The sequence below is a fragment of the Triticum aestivum genome, chromosome 4A, assembly GCF_018294505.1.
Source record: "Triticum aestivum cultivar Chinese Spring chromosome 4A, IWGSC CS RefSeq v2.1, whole genome shotgun sequence".
Taxonomy (NCBI): Eukaryota; Viridiplantae; Streptophyta; class Magnoliopsida; order Poales; family Poaceae; genus Triticum; species Triticum aestivum.
The window spans coordinates 384,533,475-384,539,440 of NC_057803.1; positions in this window are offsets into that span (position 1 = coordinate 384,533,475).

Sequence of the window (5,966 nt, forward strand, 5' to 3'; positions counted from 1 at the left end):
ATAGCGATCCACTTCCGACCGCCTCCTCCCCTTGTCCTACGGACAATGCCGAGGTATTGTCTCAAGGGGCACCGAGCCGGGGGGAGACAATCCCGGAGGCGCCTCAAGGCGACCTTCCGGACTCCAGGAGCATAGGGAGCAAGGCACCCGGGGGCTCCAAGGTCGGCTCTCAGCCAAACACCGCGCCGGAACCTCCAGTGGTTCCGGACTCAGGCAGGCGGCCCCTTCCATAAGGGGTAAGACGCCTCTGCCGGTGACCTCTGTCCATCCAGAGGCACCGAACAACCTGCTGGGAGCGCGTCGCGGTGCTTCCATCAACGAAGAGCAGCGCACTTCCATGAGTGCGGTGATCAAGAAGGTTCAGTCTGCCAAGAGCGGACTGACTGAAGCCTGTGCCAGCCTTCTAACAGGCTTTGAGGTAAGTATTTAAAATATAGGAAAATATTACCGCATAGACAGTAGCCCCTGATGCTCTGTTTGGTGTTCACAAAGAAAAGCCGAATAGAGGATCAAATAATATCTGCAGGAGTCTAATACAAGTATGTCTATATGCGTATGCATGCTTCGCTGCTAACCTCTACCGCACTAACTGCGGAGGTCGCCGCACTGAAGCAGGACCTCAAGGGGTCCGAGAAGGAGCTCGGCCTTGCCAAGAGGCAGCTCGAGGAGAACAAAGGTAAGTAATACCTTGTCTATAGATATATATATATACAAAAGATGTGATTGCAAAATGACAAGATCATCATGAATTTGCCAGGTGCCACGACCGAAGTGGCGACCCTGAAGCAAGCACTGTCCTAGGCCGAAAACAAAGCGGCCCAGGAGCGCACCGAGCGGGAAAAGCAAGAGGCACGGGTGGGCGAGGTGCAGCAAGAGCTCCAAGCTCTCGTGACGAAGCACGAGGCGTTGGAGCTTGACTCAAAGACGCGAGAGTTTGAGCTTGCCGCGGCCCTTGAGAGCGCAAAGAATGCCAAGGCTGAAGCCCGAAAGGCCCTCCAGGAGATTGAGGCGATGAGGAAGATAGCGGCAGGTAAGGCATTCAATATGCAAAGCAAGCATGTGAAAGTAAATTACTTGTTACTTACCTGAGTCCGGAGCTCTCCAAGAGCATTCACAGATTTGCCCCGCAGCGTGTCGGATGCCGTAAAGTTTTACAAGGCCGAGAAGGGAAGCTCGATGGAGAAGTTGTCCTGGTCTCAGTATACTGGGACCGAACACCCGATACCTATGAGCGACAAGCTGAAGCAACTGGTCGAGCTGCACAAGGCGGCCGAACAGGCCATGAAGGGCTTTATAGTCCGGATGTGGCCTGGCGACGCCCTTCCCAATAGCTACTTCAGCATGGTGAGGCGGCTTGTGGATGCCTGCCCACGGCTGGAAGTCATCAAGCGGTCCGTCTACATCGAGGGTGCACACCGGGCTTTTGCCCGTGCGAAGGTGCACTGGGCCAAGATGGACACCGAGAAGCTGGTGAAGGAGGGGCCGCCGCAGGGGAAGGAGCATCGCCACCCTGAGCTGTATTATGAGGGTGTCCTGAAGGGTGCCCGTCTTGTACTGGACGAGTGTGCGAAAGATGTAATATTTGAATGAACTTGCTCGTGTGATCGTGTGGTACGAAAACTTGTTCATATGCGCTATGCAACACTTGTTTGAATTTAAAATCTTACCTTCTGTTCGGTTGTTTATCAAATCTGAGAGACGGCTAGTCGTCGGCTTCTGCCACCATGCGACGAGTGCTGGGGTGTTCGGGATAAACCTGAGCACTCTTGTTCCCATTTTTGGGTCCTTCGAGGGAGGTGCTCAGCGCAACGAACAAGGCAATTGGACTATAATGCTTTATCACTCTCACTTAGCCATAGAATTCTATAATTTTAAATTTTGGCGAAGCCCCTAGTACTCAGAAGGCCGAATTTGGGGCGCTATACACGCCTTAAGCCAGACAAAGCCGACTCCTCGCTCTAAGCGACATAAGTCTTTAGGGACTCGAAACCTCTCGAACAGCGACCAGTCTCTCGCCTTATCATGACAATCAGTTTTAGCTTTCTCTACTAAGGTGCTTAGCCCAGCTGAACCGGGGCACAATCGCAGTAGTTCTCCCAGTGCAACCTTAGCCGATATAGCGGAACGTAAGGTACCAAAACATGGGAGCCGGGCAAACCCAACTATTGACCCAAGACATGATTCGGAGCTGATGCATATAATGCAATAAGTTCAGGGTGCCGCACTGTCTAAAGTGTTCGGACTTCTCACGCCGTATTATGGGGTATGCTTAAGCCCCTAGCGTATTGGCCGTACCAGAGTGTACGGGTGCTGGATGTCATGAATGAACATATGTATATATAAAAAAGAAGAATAAAGAATGTGATAATAGTGTAGGGCTATGCATTGTTTATTCAAAAAGGTGCGTTAAAGCAGAATGATACAAGTGGTGCGGTAAGCAAAAAGTAGGACTATTTGACATGTCCCCTCCAAGGGCAAGCTGAGGAATGGTATTTAGAGCGAGTATTTCACTCGTTGTCAGAGACCACCTGGGAGTTCCGTGGTGCGACGTAGCTTTCTTCCTCCTTGGTTGCTGCATCATGTGTTCGGCAATCATACTGCCGGACAGGGTTTCCAGAGATTAAGGTCCTGAAAGAGAGAAAAATAACAAAGCGAGAAGCCCCTAGTGCAGTTGAGCCACGTCTTGGGGCGTGCCGTAGTAGTGGCGCGGATTTCGCCGTTTGGCTTGTACTAGGGTGGGGGGCCCATTGCTATGCAAGCTCGGAACGTGCCAGGCGGTCTTGCTGGCGATTACTCTGGGCACGCCTGAAGGTGTCCGGGTCCTTAATCGCCAAACTAGTGGATTGCCTTAAGAGGCTGCTTTGCATTTCTGCTGGAAGGGCCACAGTGTGCTCCTCCATGCGGAGAGAGCGCTCTGTGTTTCCATTAACTGTGATGACCCCCCGAGGTCCTGGCATCTTGAGCTTGAGGTATGCATAATGCGGTACTGCATTGAATCTCGCAAATGCGGTTCGCCCGAGCAGTGCATGATAGCCACTGCGGAACCGGACTATATCGAAGATTAACTCCTCGCTTCGGAAGTTATTCGGGGATCCGAAGACCACTTCCAGTGTCACTGAGCCTGTGCAATGGGCCTCTACATCTGGTATGACGCCTTTGAAGGTCGTTTTTGTGGGTTTGATCATTGAGGGGTCTATACCCATTTTGCGCACTATGTGCTGATAAAGCAGGTTCAGGCTGCTGCCGCCATCCATAATGATTTGAGTGAGGTGAAATCCGTCAACGATTGGGTCTAGGACCAGTGCGGCGAATCCGCCATGACGGATACTAGTGGGGTGGTCCCTGCGATCGAAGGTGATCGGGCAAGAGGACCATGGGTTGAACTTTGGGGCGACTGGCTCCAACGCATATACGTCCCTTAGCGCATGCTTCCGCTCCCTCTTGGGGATGTGGGTTGCGTATATCATGTTCACCGTCCACACTTGTGGGGGGAACCTCTTCTGTCCCCCGGTGTTCGGCTGTCGGGGCTCCTCCTCGTCATCGCTATGCGACCCCTTATCTTTTTTCGGCATTTAACTTGCCGGCCTGCTTGAACACCCAACAATCCCTGTTGCTGTGGTTGGCTGGCTTGTCGGGGGTGCCGTGTATTTGACACGAGCGATTGAGTATACGGTCCAAACTAGACGGGCCCGGAGTGCTTCTTTTAAATGGCTTTTTCCGTTGACCGGGTTTAGAGCCTTTGAATCCAGCATTGACTGCCGTATCCTCTGTATTGTCACTCTTAATGCAGCGCTTGTGTTTGTTGCGACGTGACCTACCATTTCCATCTTTGGTATCCGAAGTACCATGGTTCTTTGATATGTTATTGTTGCGAGCCAGCCAGCTATCTTCTCCCGCACAAAAGCGGGTCGTGAGTGTCGTGAGGGATGCCATAGATTTCGGCTTTTCCTAGCCAAGGTGTCGGTGAGCCACTCGTCGCGGATGTTATGCTTAAAAGCTGCTAGGGCTTCTGCATCCGGACAGTCGATGATTTGATTCTTCTTTGTTAGGAATCGTGTCCAGAATTGCCTGGCCGACTCCTCTGGCTGCTGAATTATGTGGCTCAAGTCATCGGCATCTGGCGATCACAAATAAGTGCCCTGGAAGTTGTCGAGGAATGCGTCTTCCAGATCTTCCCAACAGCCAATGGATTCTGCTGGCAAGATGTTGAGCCAATGTCGAGCTGGTCCTTTGAGCTTGAGTGGGAGGTATTTGATGGCATGTAGATCATCACCGCAGGCCATGTGGATGTGCAAGAAGAAATCCTCGATCCATACCGCAGGATCTGTTGTGCTGTCATATTATTCGATATTTACGGGTTTGAAACCCTCTTGGATTTGGTGATCCATTACTTCGTCTGTGAAGCATAGGGGGTGTGCGGCGCCTCTGTACTGGGCTATATCGCGACGCAGCTCAAATGAGTCTTGCCCGCTGTGTTCGGCCCGACCGGATCGATCTTGCATGTTTTGCTTTGTCCTCCAATATGTCTCGCAGGTCTAGCATGTTTCCCCGTGCCTTGTCATTTTTATTTGAGTGGCTTCGGGGTGCAGGCTGAGTTCTTGGCTGAAATGCCTCTCTGTCGCGGCCATGAGGTGGCCGGTCAGCCGCATCATATGCTGGAGATGTAGGTTTGAGTGCTTCCCCCTCCAGTCGGGGTAGCAACCTACGCTTTGGGTAACTCTTGGAGGGGCGTTCGAGTTTATATTTCTCGGCCGCAAGGACCTCAGTCCATCTGTCAGCTAGCAAACTTGATCAGCTTGAAGTTGGTGTTGCTTTTTCTTAAGGCTATTTGCCGTGGCTATAAGTCGGCGCTTGAAGCGCTCTTGTTCAACGAGATCCTCAGGCATGACGAATTTGTCATCGTCAAGGCTTGCCTCGTCTTCGGAGGGAGGCATGTAATTATCATCCTCCGCCTCTGCATCTGCCGCTCTCTCTGGAGGGTTGGCTTCTCCATCCTCCTGCACTAAATCTTGCTGGATGGGATTGTTGTCGTCTTCGGCACTGTCCGGAGTACTATTATCTCCTGTGCCGAGGTCACCGCTTTTGCTTTGGCGAGACTTAGAGCAGCGCCGCTGACGCCGGCGCTTGGGTTGCTTCTTGGAGGGGTCATCCTCCGCTGTCTCGTCGCCATTGCCTTCTTTGGGTGTGTCCACCATGTATATATCATATGATGAGGTGGTTGTCCAGTGCCCGGTGGGCAGTGGTTCCTCTTCGCCTCCCGCATCGTCGTCCATACCGTCGATGTCTTCGGAGTCGAAGTCGAGCATGTCGGTTAAATCGTCGACAGTGGCTACTAAGTGGGTGGTGGGTGCGCGGCTAATTTCTTCATCATCCACATCCCAATCCTGCCGAACATAGTTCGGCCAGGACTCTCCTGACAAATGAATCCTCACAAACGCGACGTTATCGGAAATAACCCGAGAAGCAACACCGGAAAGAAGCTAACAACATAGTAAACAACCATCACATAAACATGGCATGATTGACAACCAAGTATGATGCATGTCCGGTTTAATGAGGCATGGCATGTCAAAGTGCACAAGCAAAACTACAAGTTAAGTGGAGCTCAATATGCAACGAGTTGCATTTTGCTGGAACACAACATTTGATTATTTAGTTCGATGTTGTTTATGTACTCAACAAAATTTAATGTTGGTTAGCATGGCAAGGGGTGAAGCAAATGAAAACTACCTATCTAGGCAAGTTTAAATGAGGCCGGATATAACAAACAACAAATCGGGAAAATCCCCATGTGCAATATTTGAATTTGGTACTGTTCTTCCCTAAACACAATTTTAGAGTTATTAAACATGCAAAGTAAGGCCACCATGTTAAACTAGGCATTTTTCTACCCCATTTACATATAAAGTTTATTTAAAATGGAGCTACGGTTATTTAGTTATGAATTTAACCGTTTTAGCATGCTA